Source organism: Hyla sarda, chromosome 3 (assembly GCF_029499605.1).
Source record: "Hyla sarda isolate aHylSar1 chromosome 3, aHylSar1.hap1, whole genome shotgun sequence".
Classification (NCBI taxonomy): domain Eukaryota; kingdom Metazoa; phylum Chordata; class Amphibia; order Anura; family Hylidae; genus Hyla; species Hyla sarda.
In genome coordinates this window covers 280,140,840-280,159,284 of record NC_079191.1, presented here as the reverse complement: position 1 = coordinate 280,159,284, position 18,445 = coordinate 280,140,840, and the positions used below count along the sequence as shown (strand labels likewise).

Sequence of the window (18,445 nt, the reverse complement as noted above, 5' to 3'; positions counted from 1 at the left end):
GGCCCATAGCAACCAATCAGATCACTTCTTTTATTTTTAAGAGGCCTTTTAAAAAATGAAAGAAGCGATCTGATTGGTTGCTATGGGCAACTAATCAACTTTTCCTCTTGACAGGTTTTGATAAATCTCCCCCTTAACCTTCACACTCTCTTATTTCATCAAACAAACTCCCACTCTCAAAAATGTTTAATGTTAAAAAGGTTCTTTACCTTTTCTGACAAGTATGCAACCAGAATGAAAGCAGCCTTAAATGGTATTCCAATACTGTCTTACTTTTAGGTATTGTTGTCCATTATATTGCATCTACATTATTACTATTACTTTATAACCTAAAGCTGGAAGTGTATGGTATGTCCTGGAGCTTGTAATAATCTCTGCAGGAAAACCCTATGTCATTCACTCCCACTAAAAAAGCTTAGTCTTCTGAAATGTATTCAATACTGACATGAGAAGCATCCACTGCATTGCAAAATTCTAAAGAAACAAAAAGCGTCAGTGGATACAAAATAGTTTATATGCATTCACATTGACTTCAATAGGAAAAAAAATAGACTGTTCTGCATCATCACACTGAGGAGAATCAACAGGCTAATCTATATAGACACAAAAAACTAGAAAAACCTTTAAAAAACCCTACTGACAACATACAAAAATACTGTATAGTTCATGTATTACATGAATACATATATAACACAGAAAGATAAAGAGACAGATCCAGAGAGACAGAAAGAGAGAATGATGTACAGTCATGGCCGAAAATGTTGGCACCCCTGAAATTTTTCAGGAAAATGAAGTATTTCTCACAGAAAAGGTTTCCAGTAACACATGTTTTGCTATACATGTTTATTCCCTTTGTGTGTATTGGGACTAAACCAAAAAAGGGAGGAAAAAAAGCAAATTGGACATAAACCAAACTCCAAAAATGGGCTGGACAAAATTATTGGCACCCTTAACTTAATATTTGGTTGCACACCCTTTGGGAAAAAATAACTGAAATCAGTGGCTTCCTATAACAATCAATACGCTTCTTACACCTCTCAGCCGAAATGTTGGACCACTCTTCCTTTGCAAACTGCTCCAGGTCTCTCCTATTGGAAGGGCGCCTTTTCCCAACAGCAATTTTAAGATCTCTCCAGAGGTGTTCAATGGGATTTAGATCTGGACTCATTGCTGGTCACTTCAGAACTCTCCAGCGCTTTGTTGCCATCCATTTCTGGGTACTTTTTGATGTATGTTTGGGGTCATTGTCCTGCTGGAAGACCCAAGATCTCGGACGTAAACCCAGCTTTCTGACACTGGGCTGTACAGTTTGACCCAAAATCCGTTGGTAATCCTTAAATTTCATGATGCCTTGCACACATTCAAGGCACCCAGTGCCAGAGGCAGCAAGACAACCCCAAAACATAATTGAACCTCCACCATACTTCACTGTAGGTACTGTGTTCTTTTCTATGTAGGCCTCATTCCATTTTCGGTAAACAGTAGAATGAGGTGCTTTACCAAAAAGCTCTATCTTGGACTCATCTGTCCACAAGACGTTTTCTTAGAAGGATTTTGGCTTACTCAAGTTCATTTTGGCGAAATGTAGTCTTGCTTTTTTATGTCTCTGTGTCAGCAGTGGGGTCCTCCTGGGTCTCCTGCCATAGCGTTTCATTTCATTTAAATGTTGATGGATAGTTCGCGTTTACACTGATGCTCCCTGAGTCTGCAGGACAGCTTGAATATCTTTGGAACTTGTTTGGGGCTGCTTATCCACCATCCAGACTATCCTGCATTGACATCTTTCATCAATTTTTCTCTTCTGTCCACGCCCAGGGAGATTGACTACAGTGCCATGGGTTGCAAACTTCTTGATAATGTTGCGCACTGTCAACAAAGGCAAATCTTGATGTCTAGAGATGGACTTGTAACCTTGAGATTGTTGATATTTTTCAACAATTTTGGTTCTCAAGTCCTCAGACAGTTCTCTTCTACTCTTTCTGTTGTCCATGCTTAGTGTGGAACACACAGACACACAATGCAAAGACTAAGTGAACTTTTATCTGCTTCAGGTGTGATTTTTATATTACCCACACCTGTTACTTGCCCCAGGTTAGATCAAAGGAGCATCACATGCTTGAAACTATCTTATTTTTCCACAATTATGAGAAGGTGCCAATAATTTTGTCCAGCCCATTTTCGGAGTTTGGTGTGACATTATGTCCAATTTACTTTTTTTCCTCCATTTTTTGGTTTAGTTCCAATACACACAAAGGGAATAAACATGTGTATAGCAAAACATGTGTTACTGCAATCATTTTCTGTGAGAAATAATTCATTTTCTTAAAAAAATTCAGTGGTGCCAACATTTACGGCCATGACTGTATGCTAAACAAATAAACTGCTTTAGGATAAGACCTCATTGTATAGCTAGTAATTCTATAGGAAATTTTCATCTGAGATGAATGAAAGAAGTAATACTTTTTTTTACCCCAGGAATGGCAATGAAACACCATGTTATATATATATATATATATATATATATATATATATATATACATATATATAAATTCTGAATAAAGTAAGGTATTACAGTAGTGCTATACCTAAAGTTTCACATGACTTCATTTCAATGTAGTAAAGAAACATTAATGTTAAGTTTAAGGAGATAATTAAACCAAAGACATTTGAGATAATTTTATGGTTCATATTAAAGTCTATTAAGTGGATCTAAAGTCAGTCTAAAATAGCTGTTAACAGAACACAAATGCTCACACTCAACTGCATAGTAAATGTCAAGTCATTCACGTCCTCCCATGGGAACCTTTACCTTCCATATCTGTGCATGTTATAAGACTCCTTCCCTCAAGGCTAGGTTTACACTGATTTAATGTGTGGTGCTTTTCTCCATAAATCTGTGGTTTTAATGGACTTCTGTTTTTAAGTGTATTGCACTTTGAACACATATTACAATTTATATATAGATATAAAAACACTGCATAACTTTTTTTGCTCTGATCTTGTATTGCAGTTTATATTGCTACCCAGTGTTCCGAATTCTGCTGGTTATTACCAAAAACCGTCATCAAGTTTATCGAAGGACACATCAGCAGGACAGTGTTCCCTACAACAGATTACAGTACAGTATATAAAGATGAATTGTGACTGAGCTAACAAAGAATTCTGGGAGATTTCAGCAGGATTGTGAAGGCTGCTCTGGGCTATAATATAGAACAAGACGAAGTTATAAGCCGACCAGAATATAAGCCGAGGCCCCTAATTTCACCCCAAAAACCCAGGAAAAGTTATTGACTCGACTATAAGCCTAGGGTGGGAAATACATCATCCCCCCCCTGTCATCATCCAGACCCCCGTCATCATCACCCAGTCATCATCCCCCTCGTCATCATTCCCCCCCCCCTCTCTTCATCATCACCGCCTGTCAATCCCTTCAATCAGTGCTCTTCAACCTGCGGACCTCCAGATGTTGCAAAACTACAACTCCCAGCATGCCCGGACAGCCATCGGCTGACGACGACGCACAGGGACGTCCCTGCGCATGAACGTCCCTGTGGGCAACATCACTAGTCCGGGGACAGGCCCGGAGCAGAGAAGAGGGCCTCCCGGTGAAGATGGACAGCCCTGAACGACTAACCCTCCCCACCGGACGGTCCCTGCAGCATAGATGGCCCGGACCAGCTCACCCTTCCCTTCCTTCCCATCGAGGGGAGGTGAGTAGAAAACTAAAGGGGGTCTGGATGATGACGAAGGCCCGGCAGTGGTCTTCAACCTGCGGACCTCCAGATGTTTCAAAACTACAAATCCCAGCATGCACGGACAGCCGATGGCTGTCCGGGTATGCTGCGAGTTGTAGTTTTGCAACATCTGGAGGTCCGCAGGTTGAAGACCACTGAAGGGATTGACAGGTGGAGAGTTCACTTGAGTATAAGCCAAGGGGGGCGTTTTCAGCACGAAAAATCGTGCTGAAAAACTCGGCTTATACTCGAGTATATACGGTATGTTTATCAAGTTATTTATGTAAATAGTAACATGGAGTTCAATAATGAATATAACTTTTGCTGAAACTTGCTAGATATACATTTAGGCTTCTATAAGATGCTCCGTAGGAACAGATGACACTACTTGTGTAACTGTACATGCTGAAGGGAATCTGACACGTTATACAGAGATCTGGTATCTTTCAACAAAGTCCTTTATAAAAAAAAAACATAATAATAATAAAAATACCCCAATCCCTGTTCCTGGTATGCACTACTATTGTCCAGGTGTGAAACAAGCCTACGGTGTATTATATTTTCTGTTAGGCGCATTAGCCCTTCACTTCACAACCACTTACGACACATTTATCCATCTAGTAAATGCTTCTTCCTCATATCATAGTAGGTAGTAGGTTATTTTACACTTCATCAGAAAAATTATTACAGTTATGTACCCAGTTAGATGTACTTTAGAAACGCTAAATGTTTTAGCATAGCAAATCCTATTGAATTACACACACATGCACACAAGAGATGTACCGTGAAATCTACTTCTAAGGAGCCAGACAATAGGAACTACACAAGCACTGTTCACATTTTACATGTAGTTTCACTATTACATCCTTTGTGAAACAGACTCCACATTATATCTCAAGTCATCAATAGCAAGAAAAAGAAGCCTATTTGTATGTACCTGTTCCTTTCCAAAATCTCATACACATGACTGTGCTGTGCTGTTGCCTGTAAAAGAAAAGAAAAAGTGATAAGAGTTTTCGCACTTGACACAGGAAAGAAGCACTAAGATTATAAAAGGATGGGATGCAATAAAGTTTTGAGCGTAAGTTTTTTAGGCAGACCTCACGTTTGCATAATGAAAATCATTGCACCCAGCTGCCAAGAATAACAAGAACAGGAAATGAGCAGTGAAAGCGATTTGCTCTCTACATGACTGTCATTACACTGCTCTTCACATGGCCTTTTTTTGCACCTTTTATCAATGCAGTCTTTTTCGACAGTGGGAAAGGTTCTATACTGCATTGCATTATGTAACACTGGATAGGTAAGGTAAACTGAGAATTTTATATGGAGGTGACCTATAAATTATAATAATGGTGTGACAAAAAAAAACATGGAAAACTGTATTTGGTTGCTCATGCCACATTTGTGCTTGGTTTCAGCAATTATTAATGGTACATTGAGTGGTCCACATGAACTATGGAAAACATTAGTACACATCATTAGTACACAAGTAGTGAAAAAGACAAAATCACTGAATTATTTTAAGAAGGAGTACGAGTAACAATGTTTTTTTTTTTTTTTTAAGCACTCGCCAATACCAATTACCAATACGTTTTTTCAAAGTCATGTGACAGGTTTTTTTTTTCTTTAATGGGAAAAAGGGGTGTTTTTTTTTTTTAGTTTTTATAAGAGGAAGGGCTTTTTTTATATTAAACTAAATACATATATTTTTTTATTTATTTCAACTTTTTGAAAAGGGGGGTGATTAAAAGTTTTATTAGGGAAGGGGTTCATTCAAAATTATTATTATTAATAATAATAATATTTTTTAAAATGTTTTTCACTGTAGATTGTTTAACTAGTGCATATATCTGCAATGTGTTTCAAACTTTTCAACCAGGTCCTACAGCCATTATGCAGAACATGGTTGAGAGGGTCGAAACGTGTTGCCGAATTATACCCTAAAGACAGAAGTTTGTTTTTTCAGAGGTGATATGGACCATTTAGGGCACTGGGGGAGATTTATCAAAACCTGGGCAGAGGAAGAGTAGTGCAGTTGCTCATAGCAACCAATAAGATTGCTTATTTCATTTTTCACAGACCTCTTTAAAAATGAAAGAAGAAATCTGATTGGTTGCTATGGACAACTGCACTACTCTTCCTCTACACAGGTTTTGATAACTCTCCCCCACTGTGCATAACTGCTAGAACCAAGCACATGTGGGAGAGTATCAGTAGTTACTTTCTTCTGGTAAAAACAAAAAACAAAAAAAACAATACACTAATGTTGGTAACCATGACCGTATACAATGTTCACATTTCCATAACATAACAATAGCCACTGAACACTAGTAAATTTAAAGTTAGGATAATAACCAGCGTTTAGTATCTATGGTTCCTATTATTACAGAGATATTGACATTTGTTTTGTCTTAAAAGAGATTTTTGCAAAGGTAACAAAAAAAAAGTACAGTCATATTTGTATGCAACTTTTAGTTAGCTTCTCTATAAATGAATTTGATATTGCTGAACATTTTTACAAAATAACTGCACTTCCTGTTGTTACTTTTGTTTCAGAAAATGTATATATATATTTTTTTCAATGGGACAGAGATATGACGTTGTATAGGACGCAGAACACAGGCTCGGAGGTCTCAGGGAATTTGTATTTTCTCCCACTAGCAGAAGAACTTATTCCATTGATAACAGTTATTAATAAAATGATGTATTTGTAATTTCCTAATATAACTAACATCTAGTAAAAATATTTAAAAAATCTGCCTAACGCTGATTATATTAATCATTTTCAATTTACTGAACATTTCTTGAACATTTTGAAATTACATTAAAAGTGGAAACTTTTATAGGGCTTCAAATTTCTGATTGTCACCAAGGTTAAGCAGTAAATTGTAAATGACCTGTAAAACACTAGGAAAATGTAGTATCTCCAGAAATGAACTTGCTTAAGAACTATATCAACACCTTTTTTTTCACAGAGCCATTGCTGACAAAGCTGTTCATGCATATTTATCTCCTCTAGATGTTAAATATTCACAGTGATATACAACCTGATTTAGAAGGTCTAGTGATGAAAAGATGTTTAATACAGACAAATAAATAAATAAAAAATGAAATCCTAATAAAATTATGAGGTGCACACAATGACTATGAACACCCTCAGAGCCACAGGACAGGTCACAAACAAGAAAGCACATGAAGAATACATACAATCCAAAGTGATAACTTGAATTCCTGGGCCCCCATGCAAATTCCTGGCCCAATCTACAAACTTACCAAAACTAGATGTTTAAAGTGAATAACACACCTTTTTCACCCGCACTTAACCTAATATAAAGGGTTATAGTGTAGGCGAACCAAATTAAAAAGATGCATTATCGTGGTCCGGAATCACACGCCATATTAGCCTCTGATGCTAATATGTTAATTAGACCCCTTTGCGCAATGGAGGCAGGCCGGTGTTCTGAGCTTTCCTGTCTCAGTTCTCTCTGCTCAGATATGCCTCCCTACCTCATAAATATTCATAGAGTCCTCCATGTGTATTTTGCTTGGGGCCCCCAAATTCCTTCAAACGGCCCTGGACTGAGGCAAGGAACACCAGCATCCAACTCAATTGCACATAGGGCCCTAATAAAGTGTGTAACTCCAGAACCAGACCACAGATCCAGATGAGTAATCCATCATTTTATTCCGGTTTACTTGCATTATTACCCTGTGTATTGGGTTCAGAATAGGAGACCCAGGTGCCAGAATCTCTTTAAAAGGATTCTACAACAAATGTGCAAGGCAAATGTAGTGCTTTATATTGCTAAGGAGCATTTGCTCCCGAAAAAGTACATGAGAGAAATCCATAGAAATTCTTGCGGATAAGCAAATAACTAACATTAATTTTGAATATATATGTGTTTAGACAAATGTTAAAATGTAGCTTATTCTCAGAAATAAGTATCTATTGTTATGAATATCCAATGTACTGTTAGGACACAAATATCCTGGAAGATTTGTGAAAATAAACAGGTGACATTTCTTCCTATTTTAGTAGGTTAAAATATTAAATAGAACAAGCAACCTAATGAAACCCAAATATTATTGTAAGTACTTTGTGCCCATATTTATATTGGCTGCATCAGAGGAAGAACAGTACATATAAGTTTTATTGGTCAGCGCACCGTTGTCCAATGCTGTACCCATTACATGACGCACTAAAATTACTTCACTTCCTAACTGAAATCTGGAAAATGTGATAATAAAGCCAACCTTGAGGGCAGAGATGCTGTTTTACACTTGGTACAGAAAATCAATATGTCCTAAAATGAAATGTTCAGACTATCTTCATACAGTATCTGCATCATATTTGACTAGAAGAATAATACAGTCTTATTATTTCTGCCAAAACAACAAATAACACTATGGAACCAACCCAACAGATCCTATTATATATAAGAGATGGGGTCCATCAGGCACACTGGGGTCAATGCATTACTTGTCTATGACATAATGTAGTTAACAAAATGCCGGTGTTTGGGTGTTTGGCTATTAGTGCCTAAATCTATATATTTGGTTTGGTTTATCATAAAGCACAGTCGTGGTTGTGTGTTCGAGCTTTAAACTGCTGACCTCTTGTTTACAGTAGCAATACTGCCCTGTAAACATTTGCAATGATCTACTACAATAGCGGCACTGGTGACTATATAGCACAATGTCCCAGAGCTTAGGTGGTTAAACTCTAGATTTATGACTAAACTGTGGACAGATATATAGTATGAAAGAGAGGGAAAATATTTCTCTTTGGACAGTGTGAACAGTATAATAATGGTCCACAAAAAGATATTAAAATGCCAGAGGGAGACATACAGGTGACATTGTTTTTTTTTTCCAGTTTTTTTCCAGTTTTTTTCTTATCCTGTCTTGTTTAATGTCTTCAAAAAACTAGGCAGCAAGTGGGAAAAAAGAAAACATGCAGATTGTGGTCCAAAATCTACACACAAACTAGGCTACCTACTTTTGTTGCTGCATTCCGATGGGCTGGAATTTGAGGTTGTCATTTGATGGCCAGGGCGGCACAGTTAGGTTTAGGTTTATTTTCACTACTTTGTCAACCTGTCAAAAAGCTATGCCAATGTATACCATGTAACCAAAATTATGGCACAGTATACTATATATTATTATAATTAGGGATCTATGATACCTATATATAGTTGTTACATATGGCCCTACTATACACTCCTTATACTAAGAACAAATACAAAGGAATGGGATGGAGTAATAAATTGATAAAAATATGACATCATAAAAAGGGGAAAAGCCAACTTGTGGTGGAAAAGAGGTCGTCACTCCAGAAGGTCCACAATGTAAACTATAGTATTGAATACATTTCATAAGTTGCACTACTGCTCATTCTATTGCACAATCCCATGGAGGATATACCTCAACAACTATAAGGTGCCTAGAGACAGTATACATACCAATAAATAGAATCAAGGTGCAAGTATAAGAGGGACCGCTGGAGAGACGCCACCCCTGACGCAGCGCCGACGTCATACCGAATGTGCGCATGCGCCGGGGTGCCCGTGCTTCGCTCTTCCGGCGCTGTATCCTATCCGGCCGGTCATGTGATGCAGTCATGTGACCGCTATCATGGCCGCGCCGGGGACGCGGCGTCCGGAAGTAGCGGAGTTTTCGGGTCCCGGCGCCATGCGCCGATAGAGAGGTATGTCTTACCCGGTAATTTATGTAAGGATGACGTGAATGTATGTTATTGGACGGGGACCATATAAAAAGCAGCTACTGCTGAGAGGACGCCACCCCCAGGACGAAGGACAACCCGAAACGTACGTTGGGGTGGCGTCTCTCCAGCGGTCCCTCTTATACTTGCACCTTGATTCTATTTATTGGTATGTATACTGTTTCTAGGCACCTTATAGTTGTTGAGGTATATCCTCCATGGGATTGTGCAATAGAATGAGCAGTAGTGCAACTTATGAAATGTATTCAATACTATAGTTTACATTGTGGACCTTCTGGAGTGACGCCCTCTTTTCCACCACAAGTTGGCTTTTCCCTTTTTATGATGTCTTTTCTTGTTTTTAATATGTAATGAATTATCAATAAAGTCATATTTTTATCAATTTATTACTCTATCCCATTCCTTTGTATTTGTTCAATGTATACCATGGCATACTGGTAGCTGGCCCATAGAGTTCAGCAGACCAAATGTACTCATCTTGTGACTATGTTTGGTCTATTTTCTACAAGCATTTGTTCATTTAAAAGACAATGCTTTTGAGTCCAGACAAAGCTGCCAAGGCTACAGTACTTCTGTCCTTAAATAGGAAACTGTGAATCTGTCTGTTTTAGGCAGAAAAAAGAGGCGGTACAAGGTGAGGATTGCATCTAGAGAATTGATAAGAAACTATATTCGAAACTATATTCGAAATTATATTCGCCAAGATCCCTGTACCCTGTGGTGACATATTTCTTAGACAGCCTTATGCACTAAGCAAAGGAAGCCATGTGTAGTGTAGTATCCTCACATTGGTTGAACGGAGGATACAGTAAAACAAAAACACAGCTTCCAAAGGTGTGCATTATTTGCACCAGTCGTAACTTAGGAAGAACATCAAAGGTACCTGTTTGACACATACCATGATCATCTTCCATGTTTCAAAGACTACGGGTAGAAGTAATCTAACTGCCTAAAGTGGGCCAATATGAGAATGTAATTGTCTATCTGTAATGATTTATTTTCAGGTTGATCAGAAACATGGCCTGTAACCACAACTACAGGAAAGGGCACAACCAAGAAAATTGTTTGAAGTAGTCAAGACTCCTTAACTGGTACCCATTCCTTCATGCCGGAGTATGTATCAAGAAGAAAGTGATAAAAAATGTGGATCCTGGATATAATGGTTCCTTTCAGGTGCATCTAACTGCTCATCGGTAAAGATAGAGGGCAAATCTCCATTTGGGAGTTTTATCAAAACCTGTCCAGAGGAAAAGTTGCCGAGTTGCCCATAGCAACCAATCAGATTGCTTCTTTCATTTTTGAAAAGGCCTATGAAAAATGAAAGAAGCGATCTGATTGGTTGCTATGGGCAACTCAGCAACTTTTCCTCTGGACAGGTTTTGATAAATTTCCCATGAGTACATGCCGCCATGCACCATCCCATAGGCTTGCATTGAGGGGGTGGAGAGTAACGTCACACGGGGCTGAGCCATGACGTCATGATACTCCGGCCTCGTGATCGTGATTCATCAGACCCGGAACGATGTTCACTCTGGAAGCTGATGAAAGCGGGGTGCTGCATGAAAGATTCCGGGAGTCCCTGCGTCTATGCTATGAAGTCTATGCTACTATTTCTCTTACAGAGAAGGAGCTAATGACACTCGAGAACCCCTTTAACTGAAGCAATGCTTGGTAAAATATTGAACCCCTCCATAGGCCTCTCCCAGTTGGACAACCCCATTTTCATATGTTGTATTAGGGCATCAGGACATACCAAGCGTACCCAACTGTATACAGGGATAATATATGGCTACTCATTGCTTTTGTTCCAACACCTGAGCAATCCGCAGATCTCTAGTGTAGCTTTTATATAAAGGATGTTTGTTGAGTCTTTAATTATGTAGGCTTGATTTCTACTAATAACCGTACATACTATCTTAAACTTGGGGCCATTTCAGTTTACATCACAACACCCCTCAGTTTACCTGTTATTACCTATATTGTTAATCAAAAAACATTTGAAATATAATATTTCAGGTGGAAAAAAAGTCACAAAAAATAATGTCAGTGGATTAAATAAGTATAAACATTTTTGAAAGCATTACTACCATTTAAAAACTCTTTCGACATGTCACAAGACATATGAACGTTTTGATTGGTCAGAGTCGCTAGGTAGAATGATTCACTTCCTAAGTTGCTGCTCTGCCCAACTCTTTGCAACTCTTTATGAGACAGGCTCCATTATCTAATGTCTAACAATCGGTGAGGTCTCCGATCCAAGACCCTAATCGATTAGAACTTTTAACATTTCTCTGTGATATGTCAAAAGTTTTTATTTTTTTTATTTTTTTTATTACAGTAATGCTTTATTCATTTGTTGATGCAGGAGAATCTGAAATGTTTCCCTGTTGGTTGCTTGCAGATTTTACAACAGATTTAGATTTCCTTATTAAAGTTAATCTGTAACAAATCCCCAATCTGTAACAACTAACACGCACCTGCAGCAAACTTAAAAATCTACATAGCAGGTGAATTTTTTGTGGCAGTGTAAAATCTCATCCACGGGCATGGTACTGTAATATGTCCAGAAATCTGCAGAAAAGTCATCCTGTGTACCCAAAGAAATTTTACTTGTCTGGAATATTCAATTGCCTTTAATTCCACTGAAACCATTTACATTGCTATGTAGAAGAATCCATAACCTGATACTATGGTAACAAAGGATGGGATGACAAAATTAGAACGTAAGACACCTTATCATCTCTAAAAAAAATATTTGCACTGAAAATGTAATCCGGTAAACCTGCCAACCACAAATCTGAACTGTCAAGTGATGTCCACATTTCAAGCTTCAATACCACACATAACAAACTAAGAGTGGATGGAAAATGTTTCCCGAAAAGTATGGCGCATTCCCAGAGTCAAACTAAACACAGACTTATTTCCACAGGATGGCTATAAAACTTGTATGTGGTGCCAAATTCATTTCTTTAGACACCTTCTTTGTTGGCAAGAGATGCTGGCCTGGCTCTGGCTAGTCTTCTATTGAACACGTTAATTGTATGTGTGAGATGCCAAGATACAAAGCATAATGAACTGTGCTGGCTAATGTTCCCTTCTAAGTTCACGTGGACAAGACAAATATTTCTATTTTATTAAACGCTATTGGTTACACTTCCAAGGCTGGTAGGCAGCATCTGTATTTGTGAACATGAAAAGTTCATCTTTTATGCTACAGATTTACATGTACTTCTAGGTGTAACCTGTGAACTGGAAAGTAGAAGGACACACTGGCCAAAATTGTCACCAGGTGTGGGCCGTGACCCTCATGACTCACTCAAATTGGTTTCCTGGAAACCTCTTTGCCTTGGTACCATTAACTACTTTGTACAAACATTTATAAGAGTCCACCTGATGTTACGGCTCATAGTAAACTACAATCATACACCAGGTCAGCTTAATTTCCTGGTGGCCTCCCTGCCAAGACTAGGCTACTTTCATCTGGAGACTACACAGCAGTATATGGCTTGGTAAGTGTAGCTCATATAACCAAAGGGAATGTCAATTCAATTAACACACTACAAACAGGAACACAGACTACAGACTGTCCAAAAAAAGTCTATAGCCTGCTGACAGCCAAGTAAATAGAAATACGTGGAAGTGCACTATTTTAGGTCGTTCCAAGTGAACATGTCAGCCTGATGAGTTAGTGTCTGCAAAGAGTTGTGAAATATCGAGCCATATAAGCATCCAACTTATATAATTCCAATAACCAATGGTTCCAAAGGCATGGCTATGTCGAAAGGGAAGAGAATTTTAGAATCTGATCTTCTTTGGAAGCAAAGAGAACCACAAGTCTGAACATATACATGATAAGATCCAGACAACTGATTGCAAAAATGTTGCTGGCTAGTTATTTATGCATGAGAAGAGGCTTCAAGTGTAACCTCAGACATACTGTTATGAATAGAGTAACAGGGCTAGAGCTCAACACCAGTCCATATGTGCAAGAACTAAACTGGTGTAATGCTTTGCTGTCTAACAATATACTTATTTATTTATACATATAGCAACAATCTGTGTACTAGGTAGTTATCCAGGAATAGAAAACAGAGCTAATTTCTTTCAAAAACAGTGTCACATCTGTTCTCAGATTGTGTGTGACATTATAATTTGGCTCTTTTCACTTCAATGGAACTGAACTATAATACCACACACAGCCTCTCTTTTTGTTATCCTTGTTAACCCCTTTAAAGAAGCACTCCAGAATGTATTTATTTATTTATTTATTTAGTTGCTTATATAGTGCAGCATAGGCTGTTATTAGAGAGTAATGTCGAGGTTCTTGTGCATGCCTTGCTCCTGCCTGTTTTGGCAGATGTCCATTGCACAGCAGTCATGTTTAATGCACACAGAATGACAGAAATGATTCTAATGCTGCCTACATTTCACATGAATCCTCTGGCTTTGCAGAGAGAGGGGGTGGAGCCTGGTGATCACCTAATGATCTAATTACCTGGCTATACTCCAGCAGCTAGCAACTAAGTGAGTTGGGGTCAGTTTTGATGCAGTTTCTTATTCAAAGTGGTTTTATAGAAATATTGCCATCAAGTGGCTGACCTATGATCACAACAGAAGGGTTTTATAAAGATTACATTTTTTGACTATGTTTTAGCTGTGATTGTTCAATAATTTTGTAAAAATGATGCTATTTGTGCAATTTTAGAAAAATCCCATCAAAAACATGGAAAAGTTGATTTCTTAAAAAACAGCAGCCCGCCATCAGCTCAGTTCCATTGAAGTGAATGGAGCAAAGTTGTAATACCACTCACAACCTAAAGACAGATGTGGAGCTGTTTTGGGAAATAAAAATAGCTGTATTTTGGTATTTCTGTATAACCCCTTTAAAGAAATGCAAAATTGCTAATAACAACACTGCTGTCACCCAAAGCATCCAGACTGCAGCCATCATTATCCATCAGAAAGTTGTAATAAAAAACACGGCATGCAGCACATTCATATAGCCAACACTATGTTGGTTTTAACATAATATCTGCAGCCTAAAAAGTTATATACAACCATCTTTTCTCCTTAGTCTAGATACCTTTATGTTGCAATCCAGGAGGGTCTTCATTATAGTTTGACCCTGAAGTGGAGGCTGAAAATTCCAACATCAAGAAAAGCATTTCTGCAGAACCATAAAAGTACTTGCAAAGTATAGAAAAGTCGCACTTCATAAATCAGCAACCACTGCAAAGTGAAAAAAGTGTGTACCAAAACCATTTCAGTCCCTTCAGGGATGGAGCAGTAATAAGTCCCACAAATTTTGCACAACAGAAACATATCTGCAACTTTTCTACACCAAAAAAGGCTCTAAAGCTGTTGATAAATTCCCCCAATGTATTTAATAAAGAGGGTCCGAAGCCTGACGCTGAGTGGGTGGATTATGGCTATGTTCACAAAGCGGAATTTCCATCAGAAAATTTTGCCTGGAAATTCCGCACATTAACCTCAATGGGGATTCCACAGTCCCATTAACATTGCAGAATTTCCATCAAGGACATTCCACCGCAGAATTTCCGGATTCCGCAAAATTATAAGGCATGTCTTAAAATTTTGCGTTCTGTTCAGAGCCCCATTGAAGTTAATGAGACTCTGAATTTAAACAGAATCTGTTTTGAAAGCACAGAAATTCTGCTGGAATTCAGTTTAACCTGTTAAGAACAAAGGGCGTACAGGTACGTCCTTGCGTCCTGGTATTTAAGTACCAAGGGCGTACCTGGAGCCACGAACTCTTCAGAACAGTGATTGTCCGCTATTTTCAGAAGCTGGACAATCACTGTTAATGACAGGCAGCAGTGATCCCACTGCTGCCGGTCATTTACACTTTTAGATGTGATCAATGCCGATCACGGTGCCCTCCCATAGACTTGCATTGAGGGGGCGGAGCGTGATGTCACACGGGGGATAAGATGTCTCAGGGCTGAAGTACCCCCTTAAGTTCAAAATGGGCTTCCTTTTTAAGGGGTTAAATTCTGCAAAACTGTGAAAAATCCACAGTCTGGTGCAGAATTTGAGCAAAATAGCAAAAATTCAGCTGTGTGAACATAGCCTATGGTTGCTGGATATGAATTTGCTGCTTTCCAGGCAAAATTAAGTGGGAATGATGCTGGTGATTTGTTTGCTGCAAAGCAGATATAACGCTGCAAAAGATTTCTTGCATGAAAACAAGGACTTATTTTTACCACATACATCTTCATGCAGTGAGTATAATGGCAGGACCCAATCATTGATCTGAATACAGCTGTCAGATGTTCATAGAAGCGCTAACAACCAGAAGCCGAGCTTTATCGAACGTCATCATTTTTCTTCCTGGGCCCTTACTGACATGACTTTTACAAGACTAGAGAAAATGCTACATTTGCACATAGCAACAAAACTATAGGCACCACTAACAATATAAAACATTTGGTTGCAACTACTTTGCAGATAAAGTAAAATAATCACAAAAGAAAAACACAAGCAAAAAGGTGCATAGACAACTTGTATTATACAAGTATAAGGCGAAAAATACAAGACATATATAAAATATATTAAAAACACACACCAACACCTGAATATAGCACTGAATAAGCTATGGCAGACCCTCCTGAATGTAGCAGTAAGCATAGGGCTATATACCATGCAACCAAATGAATTAATAATAATCAATAGTTTATAATAAATACATGCAATAACAGTACACAATCAATAGATGAAAATGTGTATCGATGGAAAAAATAAAATACATTTCTATTTCAGACACTGCAGTGCCGAGTGACTGGGATACTACACAGTGCAAAATGATCACAGAACTAAATAATATATAAACAATAACCACATTATAAAGTGCATTAGAAAAGGCGCAAAAATGGAATTTCAGTCACCCAGTCTGCGCTAGAGTATAGTCCATAGTTTAGGGTGGGTTCACACTACGCTTAGATGATACGGTCACCGGCCCCGATCTCATTCATTTGAAGGAGTTGACCGCAGTCAGATAGTGAATGAGCCAACCGGAGCCAGATAGTGACTCCGGTCAGCTAATTTTTGCGGTTTTAGGTCCGGTCAGAAAACCGGATATGGGGCAAAAATGAGCCGACTCGAGTTACTATCTGGCTCTGGTCGGCTCATTCACTATCTGACTCCGGTCGGCTCATTCACTATCTGGCTCCGGTCGGCTCATTCACTCTCTGACTCCGGTCGGCTCATTCACTATACGACTCTGGTCGGCTCATTCACTATCTGACTCTGGTCGGCTCATTTACTATCTGACTCTGGTCGGCTCATTCACTATCTGACTCCGGTCGGCTCATTCACTATCTGGCTCCGGTCGGCTCATTCACTCTCTGACTCCGGTCGGCTCATTCACTATACGACTCTGGTCGGCTCATTCACTATCTGACTCCGGTCGGCTCATTCACTATACGACTCTGGTCGGCTCATTTACTATCTGACTCTGGTCGGCTCATTCACTATCTGACTCCGGTCGGCTCATTCACTATCTGACTCCGGTCGGCTCATTCACTATCTGACTCCGGTCGGCTCATTCACTATCTGACTCCGGTCGGCTCATTCACTATCTGACTCCGGTCGGCTCATTCACTATCTGACTCCGGTCGGCTCATTCACTATCTGACTCCGGTCGGCTCATTCACTATCTGACTCCGGTCGGCTCATTCACTATCTGACTCCGGTCGGCTCATTCACTATCTGGCTCCAGTCGGCTCAATCCCTATCTGACTCTGGTCGGCCTTTTAGCTTTATACTTGTATAATAAAAGTTGTCTACATATTTTTACGCATATTGGCGGTTGTACCCTTTTTTCCTTGTTGTCTTTGTCTTTTGTGATTAAAATGCTACATTTGTGACCACTAATTGTTCTGACTGAAGCGGAAAAAAGCTGCTGGATGACTCTGCGGCAAATGTAATGCTGAACTCTCACCACATACCACAAAAAGCAGCAATAACATAATTAAATTCTATAAACTGTCACTTTCTGTGGCTTTGAAGACAAATATAAAAATCATAAACTAAGCCAATCCACAATCCGTAATCTTAAAATTTCCTGCAGCTATACTAGTCAAAAAATGACTGACCCCCCCCCCAATGTAATGAAATAGATAGATAGTAGAGATTGCTACTATGACCCCCCCCCCCCCCCCCCATTGATCAGTCCCCATCCCTCACAGCACCCCTGCAGTAAAGCAATAAAGCATTAGCAAATTCCCATTTAACACATCTTACATAAATACCATCATTTTATGATTGGTGGTTGTCTAGGACCCACAAAAATCTTATACGTTAAAGGGATAGGGCATTTCAGGACTGCTTTAGTGGTCCATCCCCTTTTCTCATGCATAGGGCTGTTCCAGGCCACACAGCCGTACTATAAACCGAAGAGGTCCCATTCACTACTAGAGTTGCATCCCCTTCATTCTCAGGGTCACTAGAGGTCCCAATAATCATATACTGGTGGCAAATCCTAGCCATCTGCCATTACTATAAGTGAAACACAATAAAAATCAATGGTAAGACATGATTTTGTAGCAGGTCTGTGCCTAAACAGGGGACTTCCCTCTCACAACTGAAATTTCGTAATGAGGTATTTAAGAATGGATTTTTTTAAACCAGGCAGCCCCTTTAAACAGTTGTCATGGAGACTTTGCATGGATTCGATATCTAGATCCTAACTGCATTGAATAGCAGCAGTTATGTGAGGACTTGATAAGTCTTTGGTGACACAAGGTTTCCATGACAACTCTGCACTTGGCAGAAAGAAAGGGAAATGTTGTCATCAACTGATTATATCTGAGCAAAGAAATATTAACCCATTAGTGACCACCAATATACTTTTTTGTTACATAGGTCACTAAGGGGTTTTAACACTGTACATGCGGCTCTTTACAGTGCAATACTGCCACAGTGTCCCATATCGGCTGTTGCAGGA

General features: G+C 39.0%; 1 protein-coding gene across 9 annotated transcripts in view; it reads right to left on the bottom strand.

Annotated features, from left to right (window-relative positions):
- Nucleotides 1–18,445, bottom strand: part of HIVEP2 (HIVEP zinc finger 2) — a 217,394-nt gene that overhangs the window by 29,513 nt on the left and 169,436 nt on the right. For 8 of the 9 annotated variants that reach the window (XM_056566742.1, XM_056566748.1, XM_056566743.1 and 5 more), the window contains one exon: nt 4,672–4,718. The gene's annotated coding sequence lies outside the window, so the exon portion shown is untranslated. Of the gene's footprint in view, nt 1–329; nt 475–4,671; nt 4,719–18,445 lie in introns of all 9 variants that reach the window. The other variant, XM_056566751.1, reaches the window with a different exon arrangement.